General features: G+C 44.5%; 1 protein-coding gene across 1 annotated transcript in view; it reads left to right on the forward strand.

Moving 5' to 3' along the window:
* Window positions 1–21405, forward strand: part of OTUD7A (OTU deubiquitinase 7A) — a 111228-nt gene that overhangs the window by 15059 nt on the left and 74764 nt on the right. Inside the window, 1 exon segment of the mRNA XM_048519711.1 lies at window positions 1320–1421. The gene's annotated coding sequence lies outside the window, so the exon portion shown is untranslated.

The following is a 21405-nucleotide window of genomic DNA, read 5'->3' on the forward strand; positions in this document are numbered from 1 at the left end:
TCCCACACCTGCGCCCAGCTGGGTGACCTTGGGCCGTCACGGCTTCCTCGGAGCTCTCTCAGCCCCACCTACCTCACAGGGTGTTTGTTGTGAGGGGGGAAGGGCAAGGAGATTGTCAGCCCCTTTGAGTCTCCTGCAGGAGAGAAAGCGGGGATATAAATCCAAACTCTTCTTCTTGTTGTTGAATGCGGTCTAATTGTACTCTTGTGTTTCACTGTTCTGATAATCATCTCTTGCTGCCAGAATTGTTAGGGAATGTAGAGATTATGCTACCTGAAATGATGAAATAAATGACTGTGTTGAAGCAATTAGCAGAGATGATCGTTGGCTTATTGCTGCCAGGGGATTTTGTCCTGGTATCCCATGTAAGGTGAAAGTTACCCCAATTGTGTCATTTATTTTGTAACTTGGAAACTTCTAACCAAAAAAATAATCGTAGAGGTTTAGTTAAAAGGAAGTTAACACAACCCTGAAGACTCATGACCTTATAAAAGGCAAATGGGCTTGATTTGAAAGTTTCAAGTCTTACCCAAAATGAGTAAAACTAAAAGGAGCATAGTCTCTGACCATGTGAGTTTTAGATAGAAGGGAAGAACGGACCTTATTTTGCACTGTAGGGCATAACGATCTCCTTTCTTCCGTCCATAAATGCGTGGTGTCTGAATTTAAAGTTCTGTCATTAGGAGTATTTGCCCCAAATAGGTGAGAGAATTCCTATCAGGGACTGGATAAAACCAACTGGACAAATAGCAGGAGTATTTGGGTTAGCCATATCGAGAGGTGGGATCCAGCAGGTTCTCACAGGTTCCCGAGAGTAGGTTACTAATTATTAGTGTGTGCCGAGAGGGGGTTACTCATTGGTGATTTTGCCACGTGATTTTTGCCTTTCTTACGCTCCTCCTCTCAGCAGTAGCGCACAGAACTGTCTAGCAGGAGGTGCACCGGCGTGCGTGGCCGCCTGCGCCTGCGTGCATTCGTTTCCCGCCCAAGGACCGGCGCAGCGGCTGCATCCTTGCCACAGCCCCACCCAGGAATGCCCCGCCCCCGGAATGCCCAGCCACACCCCGATCGTGCCCTGCCCAGCCCCATTGGCGCTACGCCACAGTTTGAATCCCACCACCATGGGAACCTGTTACTAAAATTTTTGGATCCCACCACTGGCCTTTTTCTCTCTTCCATAAAAGGATATAAAAATAGAATTGTCCGTGCCTTCGGTTGCTGTGTTTGGAAATATAACTTCCCATAAAAAAAAAAACTGCATAAAAAGTAAGCACATATCCTCAACGTTGTCTTACAGGAATGGATTTTGACTTTTTCAGGTTCTGTGACCACCATGTGAAAGTCGGACTTTTCTAATGCCGATCCCAAATGGATAACTGTTGCATTTTGTGATCTTCCCACCGCAGGTTTTCCTGTACATGGTGAGTTTATTTATGAACGTTTTGCTTATTTTGTATAGTGATTGATGTGCTGTACATAGATGCGACATTGTGGATTAAGTTGCTGATTTGTGGATAAGGAATAGACGTATCTAAAGTCTTTTAATTGCTTTCCTGTCGTGTGTAAAACCATTTGAAGAAGAAGAGTTTGGATTTATATCCCCCCTTTCTCTCCTGTAAGGAGACTCAAAGGGGCTGACAATCTCCTTGCCCTTCCCCCCTCACAACAAACACCCTGTGAGGTGGGTGGAAGGACTGAAACTCAGCTGTGACTAGCCCAAAGTCACCCAGCTGGTGTGTGTGGGAGTGTACAGGCTAATCTGAATTCCTCAGATAAGCCTCCACAACTCAAGTGGCAGAGCTGGGAATCAAACCTGGTTCCTCCAGATCAGAGTGCACCTGCTCTTAGCCACTGCTCTTAGCCACTACGCCACTGCTGCGTAGTGCTTTGTCAACATACAACAGGTGAAATTTGGTCCTTAATTTTGCCTTAGGTAATATCAAAAGCCGAATTCTTTGGGGAGAAATGTATTGTGCCACCTAGGGGTATTTTTACACTAAGCCTTATATAATCCTTTCGGCCTGAACTCTGACTTCCTTCTTTGACTCTGCACATTCTCTCGTCAAAGAACGTAATGCTGTACATTTAGTTGCTGTCTCCAGTGGAGACTTTAGTCCAATGGTGGCGAACCTATGGCACTCCAGATGTTCATGGACTACAATTCCCATCAGCCCCTGCCAGCATGGCCAATTGGCTTTAGTCCAATGTCCTGTTTTACACAGCGGCCAACCAGATGCCCCGGAAAGTCTACGTTTTGGCCGGTTTCCGAAAGTTTTTGCTGTTTAACAGGGGAGGGCATCAGGTTTTGGGACTGTAGTCCATAAGGAGCTCTGGATTATTGATCCGTTTAGTTATTGATCCATTCATTTATCATGGCTAATAGCCACTGATGGGCTGATCCTCCACTCATTTGTTGGATGCTCTTTTAAATCCAGCTAAACTAGTGGTCATCACTACATCCTGTTGCATTGAATTGCACAAGGCGGCGGTTCTTTGAGTGGAATCATGCTGAAGTTTAAATAATAAACCATTTGTTGGCCTTTAAGATTCAGCGAGAGTTTCTGTTTGTTTTTTCATTGTCTTGGCTTCCTTAATTGTAAATTGAGAGTCAGATTGATTCAAGCGTTGGGAATTGTGTTGCAAACCCCAGCCAGTTAAAGATGAGAAGTGCGTGTGATGATGTTGTGATGCTTCAAATAAAAATGGTCAAAGGTCTGGAATCCATGCCCGATGAAGATAGACTTAGGGAGCTGGGGATGTTTAGTTTGGTGAAGAGAAGGTTCAGAGGTGACATGATAGCCATGTTTAGAAATCTGAAGGGATGTCATGTTGGTGAGGGAGCAAGCTTGCTTCCTGCTGCTCCAGAGACTAGGATGTGATGGGTTCAAGGTGAAGGAAAAGAGATTCCAGCTAAACATCAGGAATAACTTCCTGAAAGTAAGGGGTATTTGACAGTGGAATGCACTACCTCGGAGTGTGGTGGAGTCTCCTTCTTTGGGGGTTTTCAAATGGAGACTGGATGAACATATGTGTGTTCCTGCAGTGCAGGAGGTAGAACTTGATGGTCCTTGGGCTCTCTTCCAACTCTGTGATTCTATGATTCACTTGCATCGTTTCACCTGAACAACTCTGGCTGTGTATATTTTGGCTTTCGTCAGGTCTCTTGCAGAACGCCTTGATAACTAAACAGACACCGTCTCTAAACAAGCATAGTGAGGGTTGTATGCATTAAAGATACCATCGTTCTGCTGCGCATTTTGCAAAGATTCCCTTGAACTACATAGCAAACAAGGTCTCTGTCTGCCTCTTCCTCCCCCCCCATCCCAAGCTACATATTATATAACAGCCTGTCATACATCCCCAGTCAACTATCTAGGCCTCCGTAGGAAACTCACATCACACTTCCAGATGTGGAGAACCCAAGCACCAACATCTGGGAGATGCTGGATGAAGGTTCATTGCTTGTCCCTCGCTGTCTCCTCTGCCTTTAAGCCATGATCCTTGTGAAGAAGCCGTCTATTATAAAACCAAGAACAAACTGCTTCCTTGCGTGCTCTTGTTGCGTTCCCATGAATTGTAGACTCTGTATTGAACTTGATAATGTGGCAATTTAGAAGATAGTGTTTTATTAGCATTCCTCTTTCCCTCCTTGCCTCTTCCACCGTGGCTTGTACCTTTATCGAACTCCCAGGATATATGCCGTATAGTTGAACACCGTAATTATCTGGTGTGGGATAGATTCTAGCGAACGGCTCGTAAATGGTCCTTTGTATACATTGATTTTCTTTTGATGACTAAGCGAATGGCATATTCACTTCAGGTTGCTGTCTGTTGTTCCTCTAAGCCTGTGCTTTTTGATTGATCGTCCAAAGTTGCTTTTCTTCCTTATGTACTAAAGCAAATTATTATTGATGCAGTATTCCAGAAACTGTTATCCTCTTGGAGAGAAAGAGGGAGCAGTTCTATAGATGGTTCCAGAAGTTTATCTCCAGGGCTTCGAATTGTTCAGGGACTGTCTTCTTTTTTCTCTGCTTTACAAAAAAAAGTTTTGCTGGTTTCTGTTTCTAGGTAGAAACCTTTAAGTTTGCTCTTTCCTACCTGATGTCAGCTGTTGCACGTGAAAAGTGTTCCTTAGATAGGAGCGCAAAGCCGAGTTCAGGATGTGCAAAGAGTGGGTTTTAAGAGAGAAAATTAAAATGTAACATATTCAAATAAACGGCTTAATCCTAGCATAACCTCTGTCTGTGGGTTCTGTGGGGCAGAACTTGGAATGAAGAAGAAGAAGAAGAGTTTGGATTTATATCCCCCCTTTCTCTCCTGTAGGAGACTCAAAGGGGCTGACAATCTCCTTGCCCTTCCCCCCTCACAACAAACACCCTGTGGGGTAGGTGGGGCTGAGAGAGCTCCGAGAAGCTGTGACTAGCACAAGGTCACCCAGCTGGCGTGTGTGGGAGTGCACAGGCTAATCTGAATTCCCCAGATAAGCCTCCGCAGCTCAGGCGGCAGAGCGGAGAATCAAACCCGGTTCCTCCAGATTAGATACACAAGCTCTTAACCTCCTATGCCACTTCTGCTCCTATGAGTTTGCAACAACAAATTTAAAAAGCAAAATGGTTTACTTTCTTAACATATAACATCAAACATCAACATTTAACATCACACTTCAAGGCCCTGTTCAGGCTTCATTTCAAGTCCTTCTAGTTACAGTCTTCTGATATTGCCAAGTCCAATTCTTCTTTGCAAGTGGGTTGGCTCCTGAAGACTCCAAGGGCTTCATGAACAGGATCCAACATGATGAAGGTTTCCCGGAGAACTCTCACCCATTACAACCACAAAGAAACCCTGAAACAATAAACTCCAACGTTTACAACATAGCAAAAATAAACAACTACCTTCCCACTAGTTCCCAACAACATTGCAGTTATTTTAACAAGGTGTTCAGGGCTTATACAAACCAAGGTCTGAGTCTGGTAGCCTCGTCTCCTCCAAACTACATGAGCTCTGCAGCCTCCTGCTGCTTTGAGTCTCCACCCCTTTCTGGGTCAACCCATTCTGAGCATGGGGGTTACACTAGCACCCAGCAACCAACCAACACAGAAACACCTTGTAGTATTTTGTGTGCCGTAGGTTTCCATTGAAATTAAGAAGCCAAGAGACTATTTAGATAACACGTGTACTGCCTCTCCAGATTTTCCCCACGTTGCTCATAACAAAAACAATCAACCAAAACCAAGCACAGAAGACAATAAAAGCACATCTGTAAAAAACAAATCGTGCCAGTCCACCTCGAGTCTTGGCGAGAAAGGCGAGCTAGAATTGAAAGTAAATAAAAAACAAATCAGTAAAACAAGTCGATAAGATAAAGGTTAGCTTCCAGTTAGTTGTCCTGACCTGGTATGGCCCGGGGGAACCTGATCATATCTTGGAAACTAAGTTGGAGCTCTGGTTAGTCTTGAACGGGAGATCACTGAGTAAGTCCAGAGTTGTTATGCAGAGGTAGGGAATGGTGAACCATCTCTGAACATTGCTTGCCTTGGAAGCTGTATGGGATTGCCATATAATGACCCTTCATATAAGAACATCTGAAAGAGCCTGCTGGATCAGACCAGAGTCCATCTAGTCCAGCATTCTGCTACTCGCAGTGGCCCACCAGGTGCCTTTAGGAGATCACGTGCAGGATGTGAAAGCAATGGCCTGCTGCTGCTGCTGCTCCAGAGCACCTGGTCTGCTAAGGCCTTTGCAATCTCAGATCAAGGAGGATCAAGATTGGTAGCCACAGATCAACTTCTCCTCCATAAATCTGTCCAAGCCCCTTTTAAAGCTATCCAGGTTAGCGGCCATCACCACCTCCTGTGGTAGCATATTCCAAACACTGATCACACGTTGCGTGAAGAAGTGTTTCCTTTTATTAGTCCTAATTCTTCCCCCCAGCATTTTCAATGAATGCCCCCTGGTTCTAGTATTGTGAGAAAGAGAGAAAAATTTCTCTCTGTCAACATTTTCTACCCCATGCATAATTTTATAGACTTCAATCATATCCCCCCTCAGCCGTCTCCTCTCCAAACTAAAGAGTCCCAAACACTGCAGCCTCTTCTCATAAGGAAGGTGCTCCAATCCCTCAATCATCTTCGTAAACAGCTATTATGACAGCTACTAGTACATTTGTCTACACGTCCTTGAGCAGAAGACGCAATGCGTGCCACTAAGGACTTACAGCCTATACAGCACAGGTGTCAAACTCACGGCCATCCAGATATTATGGACTACAGTTCCCATCATCCCCCGCCAGCATGATTCTGGCAGGGGATGATGGGAACTGTAGTCCATAACATCTGGAGGGTCGTGAGTTTGACACCTATGCTATACAGGATGAACAAGGAAGGTAGAAATAACATGCTGACCATTAATAGTCACATGATGTCGGGGGAGATCAGGTGGGGGAAGAAGCAGGAAACAGGTGAGTGGACAGCAGTAAATAAATCTAGCCGCTCTTCATACTCCCGCCCATGAAAGTGTTGGAGATGAACACTAGAAGCGTTGGAGGCCAAGGATGGCTACTTCTTTTCCTTTAAGAAAAGAAGAAGTTAGTAATGTGTTCCTGGGGCTCTTAAGGAGAGCTCAGGTATAATGAGGTATTGAACAAAATGTCACTGTGAAGCTAAGTTATGTGGTCATATTTTCCAGCGGCTCCATTGACCCTCCTGGATCTTTGCAGTTCTGAGGCAATTTTCAGGTGGGATTTTTAAGCAGTAAACGATTCAGACGGTGGCCGTAATTCTGCTGTAGAGATAAACTAATGGCTACAAGCCATCCCCTGTCTCTTGGGTGCTTTCAGAATTCCCTCTGCACTATTCTACCCAGGAATGTCTAAATAGTAAACGCATCCGTGTGTGTGTGTGGGGGGGGTGGGGGTGGCGGTGGTAAGAATTATTATTATTTTAATTGTCACATTTTAATCAAGCCCGTATATATTTTCTTTGTGTCACAATACAAACAGTTGAGGAGATAAAGCGATCTTGTTTATTTCCCCATGTTTTAAAAGTTGAATCTGTGTTTTAATGAGGGTTTTTAATTGTTTAAGAAGAAGAAGAAGAGTTTGGATTTATATCCCCCCTTTCTCTCCTGCAGGAGACTCAAAGGGGCTGACAATCTCCTTGCCCTTCCCCCCTCACAACAAACACCCTGTGAGGTAGGTGGGGCTGAGAGAGCTCCGAGAAGCTGTGACCAGCCCAAGGTCACCCAGCTGGCGTGTGTGGGAGTGTACAGGCTAATCTGAATTCCCCAGATAAACCTCTACAGCTCAGGCAGCAGAGCTGGGAATCAAACCCGGTTCCTCCAGATTAGATACACAAGCTCTTAACCTCCTACGCCACTGCTGCTCCAAATACAGCCATATATATGTTATTTCAGTTGTATTTTGTTATGTCTTAAACTGTGCTCTACTATATATATCAATATGCTGTGCACCGCCGAGAGCCCTTCAGGGGAGGGCGGTATACAAAACTAATAATAATCTCCGGTCAGAACGTTTGCCTGGTTTTCTTAAACATGGTTACTTCAATTGTAAATGGCACGAAATCCTTCCCCCTGTTTTTTTTTAAGAGTGCGTATTTACAGCATACATTCCAAAAAAGAAATTGTATTTTCTACTTCAGTTTGCCTGTTACATTTAATTTCAATAGTAGGCACTATTTTATGGTAAGATTTAGTGCGTGCACCTTAAATCTTGAATGTAGATAGCTAAAAGGCCCAGTGCAGCTGTGTATAGGGGAAATAACTGCAAAGGTAAGCATAATGTCATGCATTGCTATATATCTTTTTCGTTTGCTCTGTTCTTTGTGCTGACTTAGTACGGACAAAAAAGCAGAAAAAGGGAAGAGAGCAGCTTCTTAGATATAGTTTGCTAAAGACTGAAATTCTATGCAAGCCCAGTGAGAAGCCCAGGGTGTAACTTGGGTGTGAAATTCCGCTTCCTATATATTTCATTTCCCTTTCTTCTTCTCCTGGAAATCTCTAACCCGTAAAGATGCTTGAAAATGTGTGGATGAGCCTCAGAAGTTAAAAGGTTTACTTAATAAGATTCCAGTCGGGTGGGACTGCTGTAGAGTCGACGCTGTTAGAAAGGATTTCGAAGTAGAAGGGGCCAAACAACCAATTCATTAGGTCAGTGAGCACCACGTCTATTCCTCTTTACGCTTACCTAAAAAGTGAAAAAGTTTAGCAAGGGGAAAAGAGGCTGATTCCAGTTGAAGCTCTCTTCCTTCCAGCTACCAGCCAGAGGGGGAAGAAGGGCCAGCCAGGTATCCTGTTAGCCTGAAATGGCACTTCATTGAGAGACAGCGTGGTGTAGTGGTTAAGAGCAGGCGGATTCTGATCTGGAGAACCGGGTTTGACTCCACACTCCTCCACCTGAGCGGCGGAGGCTTATCTGGTGAACCAGATGTGTTTCCCCACTCCTAAATTCCTGCTGGGCAACCACAGCAGGCATTAGAATTAGGTTTTGAGACCTACGGCTTTCGGGTTGCCCATCAAATGATTACTAAACAGGATTGTCTCTGAATTGTCGAAGGACTCTCTCTGTCTCTCTCTGTCTCTCTCAGCTGTCAACATGCCCTGCAGATCTTCATTGAGATGTAGGAAATGTCATCTTAACATCTGCAACTCAATTCTGTCATCCATCATCTCTCTTCCCAAGTGCAGTTAGACTGTTTGAGGCCAAAGCCTTAGCCCAATTGACCTATGGTGCTCCGTTGGCAATGATTTCAGATTTTGTGCCATTGGAGAGAGTCCTATCGATTTTTCTGAGATACTTGTTTAATACACTGAAATGTACAGCCAATGTGTTTTATTAAGGCAAGAAGCAGGGATGGCCAAAGTTGAGACCATCTTTTGGAAATTAACCATCAAATACTGGCTTAAAGTGCTTTCCTGTCCCCAGGGATTAATGCCTTCATTATTGGCAGCAACACCCTACCCTGGATGGCTAGAAAAGATCATATCAAAACTTAGACAGTGTGGTCTTGATCCCATGCAACTTTTGGAGATTGGAAGTAGCAGAGCAATGGGTATGGTCCACCAACGTCTTACTGACATTGAGATGCAAACAGATTTCCCCTGGCTACTCTGTTCTATAGTAAACCACTAAAATCATGGAGGTAGGTATTTCAGCTGCACCTTATCTATCCGTAGCATTAACATCAGCAAGTACCGATGGAAAACTTTTTTCTAGGGCTCGCTTCGATGCCTTCCCGTCAGCTACTAATCTGATGGGACGATTCCAAAATATTTTCCTGAAGGCACAGGAGAACCTGTATTAATGGCTTGGCTCAGGGGAAGTAGACTCAATGTCACATATCTTACTGCATTGTAAGTTACATGAAGGTGAAAGGAAGCTGTTGATCCAACCATTGTTTACACGTCATGTATATCCATTCATAGATAACTCAGATACGAATTCTGTAAGAATATTATTAGAAGATCGTGTTTCTGCCATCTCACAGAAGGTAGCTAAATTTTGTATACTGGTGCACAACAAGCGTAGTTCCTTATTAAAACAAAGAGCCGCACTGTGTGATGAGGACTGTAATAATGCCTGAAGCTAATGTTATTTATTAATAGATTTTATAATGGATTTTAATTTATATTATATTTTTGTATAAGTGGAGTGCTATGTATTCACATGTACTCTGATTTTAAACTATTGGCTGGCCAAAAGGCCGTAATAATAAATATCTATCTATCTATCTATCTATCATCTCTCTCCAGCACATAGGTTGACGATGTAGGTTTGTGGTGACAAAAAGAGTTCTGGATTTTTTTTGTTCTGCCTTCTTGCTGTCCTTGTCTCTCTTTTCATTCCTGATACGATTTCTTGTTTTTTTGTTTTTTTTTTAAAACTGGACTGTGAGTTGAATCCTGATGAGCAATAAATTATTTTGCCCAGGTTTCCTGAGGACAAGGTGTTACGATCTCGGCAGCGTCTTGAGCGAGGCGACCAATCTTAAGTACTGATGAAATAGTCTGGCTTCCCTCCTCTGGAGTCGTGCTAGGGAGTGACCTACAAATAACAGTACACACAACAGAGAACAAATGGATTGAGGGTACAAACTCGTAGCCAGAATGCCACGTTCTTTCGGTGACAGCGAAAGGTGTTTCTCCCCTCTCCCCAGCCCCCACCCCAGATCACTACTCTCCGCCATTCATCATCTCTGACTGGCTCCAGGCATCACAGAGATTCAAAACCACAAGCAATTTCAGGTCCTGAACCCAATATCCTCTGCTTTACTAGTGCCCAAATAAATAAAATAACCACATTAGGAAACAGAAATGTCAACCTTCTGTGTATTAGGAACCGCAGCATTTTCTTCCTCGATGCGGTCTTTTGTTTCAGGTGTGTGTGTGGGGTTTTCTCTCCCCTTCAGTGGTCTTAAAGCACTGAACTCTTGCACCAAGGAAGAGGTTTATTTTCCAGTTGCAGACTGATTTATCGCAAACCCAGCCAGCCCAGCTAAAATTAATACCAGGGTAACATGTCCATTTCCCATGGCAACACACAGAACTTACGAACAATGTGGGGATGCGGATGCTTGACAAATGAATCATTATTCGATAGAATTCGAGAAGCGGCTGCTTAAAATAAAGTTAGAACGATCTCCCTCTCGGCTGCCACGTTTAATTGCTCCGGCAGTTCTGACGCTGGGTGGCCGTGTGTCTTGGCGCCGCCACCTTGATGCTTCCACGGCCTTTGGCCGGTTCACTTCGTGACATTTGACAACTCTCCCCGGGGGGGCAGAAAGGGCAACAGAAGAATGGATTCTCCATAGTGACAGAACTGGAGTAGTCTCCTAATTACGGTACTGTTCAGCCCCTAGTACTAGCTGTCTGAGCCTCTTTCCAACATGTTCAGACAGCATCCCTTGGTGTGTGTTTTCTTCCTTCCTTTCTCAGTCTGTAGCTTCTTGTTTACTGTAGGGGTCAGATTTTCTTTGCCTGGAATGGACATTCTTTGTACCTCTCAATTCTGCCCTGGTTAGACCTCACCTGGAATATTGTGTACAGTTCTGGGCACCGCAGTTCAGGAGGGATATTGACAAGCTGGAACTGGTCCAGAGGAGGGCAACCAAAATGATAAAGGGTCTGGAGTCCATGCCCTACGAAGAGAGACTTAGGGAGCTGGGGATGTTTAGTCTGGAGAAGAGTAGGTTGGGGGGGGGGGGGACATGATAGCCATGTTTAAATATTTGCCAGCAACCGAGCTAACTCCCAGGTAAGGATTGTTCTTTAGTTCTTTGCATGAAAATCAGTGGGGTTTAACAGTGCTTAACAGGGTTACCTGCACTGCTTCCCCAAAACTAGGTCTTAGGTTTAATGGTAATAATAATGCCCAGTGGCCCAGGCCAGCCTAGATTGGGGGGGGGCACTCTGTTCGTGCGTGCCCACAGAGAGGGCTCTGAGTGCCACCTCTGGCACCCGTGCCATAGGTTCACCACCACTGCCCTACGAGGAGAGACTTAGGGAGCTGGGGATGTTTAGTCTAGAGAAGCGTAGGTTAAGGGGGGACATGATAGCCATGTTTAAATATTTGTAGGGATGTCATGTCGAAGAAGGAGCAAGCTTGTTTTCTGCTGCCTCAGAGACTAGGACACGGAGTAATGGATTCAAGGTGCAGGAAAAGAGATTCCACCTAAACATCAGGAAGAACTTCCTGACCGTCAGGGCTGTTCGACAGTGGAATTCACTGCCTCGGAGAGTGGTGGAGTCTCCTTCTTTGGAGGTTTTTAAACAGAGGCTGGATGAACATATGTCGGGAGTGCTTTGATTGTGTGTTCCTGCATGGCAGGGGGTTGGACTTGATGGCCCCTGGGGGTCTCTTCCAACTCTGTGATTCTAATACAACCTGTACCAGGTTTCTAGTGGTTTAAAAAAAAAACGGACATGATCTCCAATAGAACTCCATGTCCTCAAAAGCTTTTCTGGACTGTGGTTCCTTCAACTTGTTTATAGGTTGCTTTGCTTTCAGACATCTTTGAAATCCTTGTGGGAATAAATGAGTGGGTATGCGCCATTAACACGTTGCATTTGGGGAGGGCAGATTCATGGAACAGGCACTAGGGGTGCCAACTCCAGGTAGGGAATTTCCTGGAGATTTGTGAGTGGAGCCCAGGATGGGGAGGTTTTGGAGAAGGGAGAAACCTCAAAGTCCGCCCTTAATTTCTTATTTTCTGTCTGTCTTGACATCTGTCACAGAATTCCAATCCTCAATATGAAAACGCTCACTTACTGATTCTTTTGTTTTAGTTTAATGTTTTGCTAACAGTATTACCATGTTGTGGAAAAAAAGAGGCATTATAAAATACAGAACAAAGTATTTCCTCTCCAAGAAGAGTGTATGGTACCCATCCTTCTTCAGGAGGAAAACAGATTATTAAATATGGTTAAATAAAGTTCTTTCCTACCAGCTGTCTTTCTTTTGGGTAGAGTGTCTATCAAGCAAACCCAGAAGGGGAATCACTTGATGTTAAGTTAACCTTTTACATTATTAGAACTATACATGTTTATTTCTTTTGGCAGAAGAAGGGTCTTTGTGAACCTCCTTATTTTTACTATTTTGAAATTATAGCGATAGGAGTTCTTTGATCTCTGATTGCAAATGATTCTCCTTGATCTGAGATTGCAAATGCCTTAGCAGACCAGGTGCTCAGGAGCAGCAGCAGAAGGCCATTGCTTTCACATCCTGCACATGAGCTCCCAAAGGCACCTGGTTGGCCACTGTGAGTAGCAGAGTGTTGGACTAGATGGACTCTGGTCTGATCCAGCAGGCTAGTTCTTATGTTCTTATGTTCTTTGTGATGAAAGTTATTATGCAGGTCAGACCAGATAAATGGCAAGATGGCGGAAGATAAAGTGTGAGATTTAATGAACACTTCTTAAGAATCTAGATCAGAAGTTTTAATCTGAATTTCCCCCTTAATGCTGTGAACTTCAGCTCTGCTGTTTCCTGCCTCTCCGTCGCTCTGACGATATGATAGTTATCTTCTTCTGAGACTGGAGATACCGGAAGAGGCGTTTGGCTTATTTGAGAGCTGTTTGTCACTCCTAGCAATTTGCTAGATCCCTGTGCAGCAACAATTCCTTTTTAGTATATTTCTACACTTTAATGTTTTATAGCGGAACAAATTTTAATGTTTTTATCAGGGAAGAGAGCAATGGTGGGATTCAAATAATGTAACAACCGGTTCCGGGGGTAGGAATTCAAATAATTTAACAACTGATTGTTTACAAGCACCATTTTAGCAACCGGTTCTGCCGAAGTGGTGCGAACCGGCTGAATCCCACCACTGGGTGAGACGGGGATAATAATAATATTATTATTAATGAAATTATGTAAATTGTGTATTTATGGTTCCTTATTTTAGTGGGGATTGACTTTTTTAATGGATTTTAAATGTTTGTACCGTGTTTCCCCGAAAATAAGACAGTGTCTTATATTAATTTTTGCTCCCAAAGACGCGCTATGTCTTATTTTCAGGGGACTTCTTATTTTTCTGTGTTCTGTTCGTCGGGCATGCTTCCAAACAAAGACTTCACTACGTCTTACTTTCGGGGGATGCCTTATATTTTGCACATCAGCAAAACCTCTACTACGTCTTATTTTCAGGGGATGTCTTATATTTGGGGAAACAGGGTATATGATTGTTGGACACCGCCCTGAGCCCTCAGGGGGAGAGCGGCATACAAATTCAATTGATTGATTGATTGAATGAATGAATGAATGAATGAATGAATGAATGAATGAATGAATGAATGAATGAATGAATGAATGAATGAATGAATGATACTGGCTAAGTCTCTGAACCATCTACTTGACATTTACAGATGTAGTCTGGGAATGGAATCAGGAAACATTAAACCAATGTGATTGTTCCACTGTTTTCAATGAGAAGTTACTGCGTACAATGCTTAGCAGTACCTTTTAGAAGAGCATTTTCAAACCCAGAGAGTTACCCGTTTCACTCTGCAATATGTAGGGTTGTGTGTTTGTAGACGAACGTGCCGTTTCCAGGTTCTATTAATCAGGTTTCTGAGCCGGATGAAGAGGCTGTGTGCGTCTTGTCAAGCTAGCATTTTAAAATTTTGACACTTAAATTACATACTCTGGAAACTCTGTAAAATGTACTGATAAGGAAGTCAGTTGTGTGCCAATTTCCGTCTATTGAATTCTGAACTGGAGAGAGGAATTCCAGTGAAGGAAGCGTTCACCGTTAAGTCTGTAAACCCGTGGTGGCGAACTTTTGGCACTCCAGATGTTATGGACTACAATTCCCATCAGCCCCTGCCGGCACGGTCAATTGGCAGGGGATGATGGGAATTGTAGTCCATAACATCTGGAGTGCCAAAGGTTCGCCACCACTGCTATAAACTGAAAATGGTGTTGGTTTCTGTTGCAAATCTAGCCATTCTTCTAGAAAATTTGCATGACTGTTTTTTATATGTTATCTTCGGAATAGTTGCGGTTGGGGACGAATTGAACACAGGCTTGCTTGTTTCTTTCATACTAATCTCAACTGCAGTGTTCTTCTGTTTAATTCATCCTAGTCAGAATGACTTGCATAAGTTGCTATGCTTCTAATGTTTCCAGACTGAAATTTGACTGACAGGTTGTGGAGTGTGGCCTCATCAAAGGCTGAGCAGAGATTTTTAAAAACCTTTTATAGCAGCCGGGATGACTGCAAAATGCACATAACCCGACTTAATTTAGGCTAGCCTCTCCCTTCTATGCCTGTCATAATTGGTTTCATTTGCATGAAATCTTTGACAACCTAAATTCCCCGCTGAGTGAGTTCTTTATTAAGCGTGCTTTTTTGACACGAGGGATAAGAGTTTGCTCTGTACGGTGGCTGAGAGGCTTTCCGCCGGCTTTCCGAGGTCTGCTTGTTTTAGGAAGCACTCGGAAGTTGCATGTCTTAAATCGGTTAGCGTCTCTTCATCTCCAAGTCTCCCGGTTCGGTTTGTTCATCGTGTGGAATTAGGTTTCGGTGTTCTGGAAATGTCAGATAATGACAGTTGCCAACAGGGCAAGATGCTCTTCTGTGCAGAGGCGTAGCTCCAAGGGGACCAGGGTGTGCGACGCACTAAGCGCGTGCCCATGTGGCGGCGTGGTGGGGGTGTGGCGTGGTGTTCCAGGGCGGGAGGGGCCCAAGGACGCACAAGCGCTCTAGTTGCTTTCCCCCCTTGCTATGCCTCTGCTTCTGTGTTCCCTTTATATGTTTACATGAGAAGTATATGTTAAAAGTGTATGTAATGTGTGTAACGAAAACAAGACTGCAGTCACATGCACACTTGTTTGGAAGTGTTGTTGGACTCAGGGAGATATATGCAGAATTGTGCTACCTGTCAGTAAGATGCATTAAACTGAAGTTCAACTTGTGTGTAGATTTAAGCATAGTCACTGAAAGGCATTCCAGATTTTTTATCAAGTGCTCGAACGTGCACAGGATTCGATAAGGCCTCACCACGAGAGCCAGCGAGGTGTAGTGGTTAACAGCAGGTGGATTCCAATCTGGAGAACGCGGTTTGATTCCCCACTCCACCTGAGTGGCAGAGGCTTATCTGGTGAACCAGATGTGTTTCTGCACTCCTACGTTCCTGCTGGGTGACCTTGGGCTAGTCACAGTTCTCTCAGAACTCACTCAGCCCCACCTACCTCACAAGGTGTCTGTTGCGGGGAGAGGAAGGGAAAGGAGTCTCCTTACAGGAGAGAAGGGGGGTATAAATCCAAACAACAACTCTTCTTCTTCTTCTCCTTCTTCTTCTTCTTCCTCCTCCTCCTCCTCCTCCTCCTCCTCCTCCTCCTCCTCCTCCTTCTTCTTCTTCTTCTTCTTCTTCTTCTTCTTCTTCTTCTTCTTCTTCTTCTTCTTCTTCTAGCCTCTGAGGATGCTTTTTTAAAAACCTTCCTTTGCAATTCGAATGCCCCATGTGTGCAGAAACTTTTTCTGGTGGTGGCAAAGCATCACTGCTAAGCTTCACTCTTTGCAGAGATAACCAGAAGCCAAAAATCTTGTAGCTGATCTTAAAATAGATGTGTCACCTGCAGCTCCTGACGGTGCTCTGTTTAGGTGGCAAATGAGTAGGAGTTACCAGAGATGTTGCAAAGCGCAGTGCGTGACCATTCGAGTTTGTGGTGTGTGCAGTCACAATTCCCATCCCACACACGCAAGGTGTTGGGGGGAAGTCAGCTGATAAGAGTGTACGAAGGCTTTGTTCCATCTTGGGAGTTGGTCAGTGGCTGCTCAAGTGAGTTGTCCACTGAGGTGTGGTTTGTCTCTGGGCTGCTGCAGAACCTTCCTGTTGGTCCATTGTGTGCTAAAGATAGAGAAAATCTCACAGCAGCTGGTCTGAGTGCAGGCTACTGCTGCTAACTGTGATTCTGAACAGGTTTGGCACAACATCTGATTTGAATGCAGTGGGCTGTATCTGTTCCTCGTGAAACCAATAGCACAGGTGTCTGCAACCTGCGGCTCTCCAGATGTTCATGGACTACAATTCCCATCAGTCCCTGCCAGCATGGCCCGTCAGCCCCTGCCAGCATGGTCATGCGATTGGGTCTGCAACCTGCGGCTCTCCAGATGTTCATGGACTACAATTCCCATCAGCCCTTGCCAGCATGGCCCGTCAGCTCCTGCCAGCATGGTCACGCGATTGGGTCTGCAACCTGCGGCTCTCCAGATGTTCATGGACTACAATTCCCATCAGTCCCTGCCAGCACGGCCCGTCAGCCCCTGCCAGCATGGTCATGCGATTGGGTCTGCAACCTGCGGCTCTCCAGATGTTCATGGACTACAATTCCCATCAGCCCTTGCCAGCATGGCCCGTCAGCCCCTGCCAGCATGGTCATGCGATTGGGTCTGCAACCTGCGGCTCTCCAGATGTTCATGGACTACAATTCCCATCAGCCCCTGCCAGCATGGCCCCTGCCAGTTGGCCATACTGGCAGGGGCTGATGGGAATAATAGTCCATGAACATCTGGAGAGCCGCAGGTTGCAGGCTCAATAGCGTGACTGTGCGTTACACTGAGGGGCTCCAACTACACATTGGCTTCAGGGAGGAGTTGCTCAACATAGTGCCCATCAACTGCTTTTAGAATTGGGTGGGGCCAAACAGGACCCTTGCACAGTAAGGCTTTTGATCGGCCATTGACAATATGATTGGCTGTACAGCTAAAAATAACCATAGTGCTGGTTTTATTCCCTCACTGTTTCCCAGTGTATTTTTTTACAAATTAGTCCTCTTCTCTCCTGCACCTTCTATGTTTGTGTGTGTGGTTGGCTCCGTCTCCCATGGTGGCCATGTTGTGGTTGGCTCCGCCTCCCGTGGTGACCATGTTGTGGTTGGCTCCGCCTCCCGTGGTGGCCATTTTGTGGCTCCACCCCCCCCGTGTCAAAATTCCAGTGGTGGTTCACACATCAAGGAGAGGCAGAAGAGAAGAAAAAAGAACAAATGAAGTGGTTTGTGTGATATTGAAATACTCGGAGTTCAGTTCCACTTGGGCTAAAAGACAGTGGGGATGCTAGACAAGGAATGAGAGCCAGGAACACAAAGGACAGACCAAACGCTGTCAGGCTAAGGAACCGGAGGATTCAGTCCATTCCTGTCAACAGCAGAGCAGCTAATCGAGTCTGATGCTCAACTGAACCCTTATATCCCTGAACTGAGCTTAGATTGCCAAGCCCCCATCACCTCCAGTGAAGAGGCAAGAGATTTACAAAGAAACACAGTGAAGAGGCAAGAGATTTACAAAGAAACAGTGAAGAGGCAAGAGATTTACAAAGAAACACAGTGAAGAGGCAAGAGACTTACAAAGAAACCCATTAGTTCAGTTCCACGGAATGATTTTGAATTATGCCTCTTCCTTTTTCAGCACTTAGCTTGAAGAGAACGCACGACCTCTGGTGACTGGTGCTACCCCTCTCGACTCCTGGCTAGCCCCTGTTCCCCGCTTTGAGTTGGCAAGCCTCTCTGATACCTATACGGGTACCAGACTGACATGTGGAGAAAGGGGAAGGACGAACAGAATCAGAGGAAAAAAAACACACCATTCCTTGAGAAAGCTAGTTAGATTTTCCAGGGCCAGAATTAGACTGGATGCAAGCAAATGGACATGGGTTTCCACAGTGTCAAATGGAAACAAAAGTTAATGCAGATCTCAGGTCTGACGAGTTCGCCATTTGGGTGGATGGCGTTCTAAGACGGATGTGTGTTTAATCATCTCGGTTAAAATCATTGGGGAAGGTACTTTATCAGAACACCCACCCACGTTTACTGCGGGCAAAAGATAATGCAGCATTTGAATAATTCCACTGAAGTAACTGTGTTAAGACTGTTACAGCAAAAAAATAACACAGGAGTTGTGGCGCTTTTTCATGTTCATATGAGTACATCCTCACCAGTGGTGGGATCCAAAAATTTTAGTCACAGGTTCCCATGGTGGTGGGATTCAAACAGTGGCGTAGCGCCAATGGGGCTGGGCGGGGCACGACGGGGGCGTGGCCGGGAATTCCGAGGGCAGGGCATTAATAATTTCTCTGTTACTGTAAAAAACTCTTACTGTAAAAAAAGGTGCTAATTTCCAGCTGGTATCTTTCTGTCCATAATTTAAACTCATTCTAGCAAGTCCTATCGTCTACTGCCAACAGAAACAACTACTACACCTCTAATTGACTGCCTGACAAATACTTAATACTTTCAAATACTTAATTTTGTTTCTAGAAATCAAAAGTAGGATGCTTTCCTTAAACAAGGAACTTTACCATATTTCTAAAACATGATTTTAAAACAGCCCAACAAGGAGAATTATCCCGTTTTCTACCTTAGCTAACCAGCCACATAGGAAACAACAGGATTTTTGGACCTAATGGAATTTCTAACGGAAAAGCAGACCCAATTAGTAACCCCCTCTCGGCACACACAAATAATTAGTAACCCACTCTCAGGAACGGGTGAGAACCTGCTGGATCCCACCTCTGATCCTCACATATAAGATGGCTGCACTGTAAAGAAAGCTCACAGCTTCTGGGAAGCTCTGGTGATTGGATTACAAATATTGCTGCTGCTTTAAACATGTTTTGACATATAGTGTACTTAATATTTTGAGATGTTTTCATTATTTTTTTGGAAGTCACCTTTACTGAGAAAGTAACAGGCCAAGGGTACCAAATAAGCTTCATGTGTGGATAGGTTTTTGTACCATGTCTCCACCCAAGCTTCGTCCACTAGTATGCTGTGTGCCATTGCACCTGCGTGCCCCTTTCCTGGCACCTGCCAAATGTTTTTAGAAAGTGGGCGGGCCTTTTGCAGAGTAGGGCTTTTGATTGGCGGTGCATCACGTCAAACAGAGCATCTGCCTGAAATGACAAAGAGTTACTATCAGAATTATGTATAACTGTGCTCCCCATTTGCGATTGGCTCCATCAACCGCGGCAGCCGTTTTGTGGTTGATTCCACTTCTTGAAGCGGCCATTTTGTGGTTGCCCCGTCTTCCTATGTCAGAATTCCAAACATACCCACAAGTTCAAAAAGGTTGGGGGCGACCGCTCTAGGCCACAACAACTTATGCTGAAATAACCTTTTGTGACATCTATAAAATGCCACAACTCCCGTTTATTTTTTGCTAAAAAGGTTGGCGAGTTATGCTTCTATCTACCAATACATCAACGGGTTGAATATTTACAGAGAATACGTCATCTACAGCAAAACAGAGAGTCGAACAGAATGGGGTTTTGCTCTGAATCAGTCTGGAAACAGCGTTTGCAAACACGGCTAGAAGCAAATCAGAATTGTAGTGGGAGCAAAGCACAGCTTATATTGATACTGGTACGGACAGGTCTGTGTGAAACACCCGTACATACTAATGGGGAATTAGTATGGTAGGAATTACCTCGATCATGATCATCGCTGACTCGTCGAACAAACAAACATTGTACAATAAAACCTTGTTTACCCCTGGGCTAGTTGTCAGCAACGGATGAGGCATGAACAGTTGATCTTGAATAAGGTCCAGTGTTATCCTCAACAAAGTTACCTGCTTCTAAGTAATTTGAAGTCTATGGACTTAGACATGTGCAACTCTGAGCCCTTCGGGGATAGGGCGGTATACTAAATTTAATAAATAATTAATAATAATAATAATAATAATAATAATAATAATAATAATAATAATAATAATAATAATAATAATAATAATAATAATAATAATAATACCAAGAATGGCATGTTGGTTGCTTGTGTAGTAACAAGGATTCTTGTTCCCACATAACGAGAGTTCTTTAATACAGTTTTCGCAGCACAAAACAGCCATACTTGGAAGATATGAAGAAGAAGAGTTTGGATTCATATCCCCCCTTTCTCTCCTGCAGGAGACTCAAAGGGGCTTACAATCTCCTTGCCCTTCCCCCCCCCCCCCAACAAAAACCCTGTGAGGTGGGTGGGGCTGAGAGAGCTCTGAGAAGCTGTGACTAGCCCAAGGTCACCCAGCTGGCGTGTGTGGGAGTGCACAGGCTAATCTGAATTCCCCAGAGAAGCCTCCACAGCTCAGGTGGCAGAGCTGGGAATCAAACCCGGTTCCTCTTAACCTCCTACGCCACTGCTGCTCCTTTTTGTTCCTTTTTGCATTATGGGTAGTTAAACACCGTTCACTCCCGTCATCCGCCAAGTTCATGTTGTGACGTTCCTGTTCTTCAAACATTGCTAGTGTTGCTTTAACTGAGGAAAAAGTCAAATGCTATCATCTGCAACCTTTCTAGTTCATTAATTCCACCACCAAGCTGATTATGTACTAACCATAGCCGTGTGATCACCGATCGTTTTAACAGGGGATTGTACTGTCTGTCGAACACTTTACTGAGCTCGGGAGGTGCCTTTTTGTCCGCAGCCTCTATTCAGTCTGAAGAACTTTCAGGTTTTTCACCACTGTTTCCCTAATGTGGTAAAATACAGAAAATATGGTCACATCTGGCCAGTAGTTTTGGAATAGCTGTCGCAGTGAATGCCGTTTCTAAATCTTAGTGGCTGAGGAGCAGCTGAAATTCGCAGTCAAGTTCGACACCCTGTCATTTAAAAAAAAAACACAGATTTTTTAACTGGTTCTGGTGGGTTTTCCGGGCTGTGTGGCCGTGGTCTGGTGGATCTTGTTCCTAACGTTTCGCCTGCATCTGTGGCAGGCATCTTCAGAGGTGCATCACTGAGAGAAGTGAGATGAGTCTTTGAAAAAGAAGAGACTTTGAAAATTAGCAAAGCTTGGCTTCCAGTACTTAAAAACACCAGAAGCAAACCCCAAGGACATGCTGAGTTCATGAACAATGGACTCCACCCAAACACAGGATCTGCATTCACCAATACTGCTTCTGCTG

Source organism: Sphaerodactylus townsendi, linkage group LG17 (assembly GCF_021028975.2).
Source record: "Sphaerodactylus townsendi isolate TG3544 linkage group LG17, MPM_Stown_v2.3, whole genome shotgun sequence".
Classification (NCBI taxonomy): domain Eukaryota; kingdom Metazoa; phylum Chordata; class Lepidosauria; order Squamata; family Sphaerodactylidae; genus Sphaerodactylus; species Sphaerodactylus townsendi.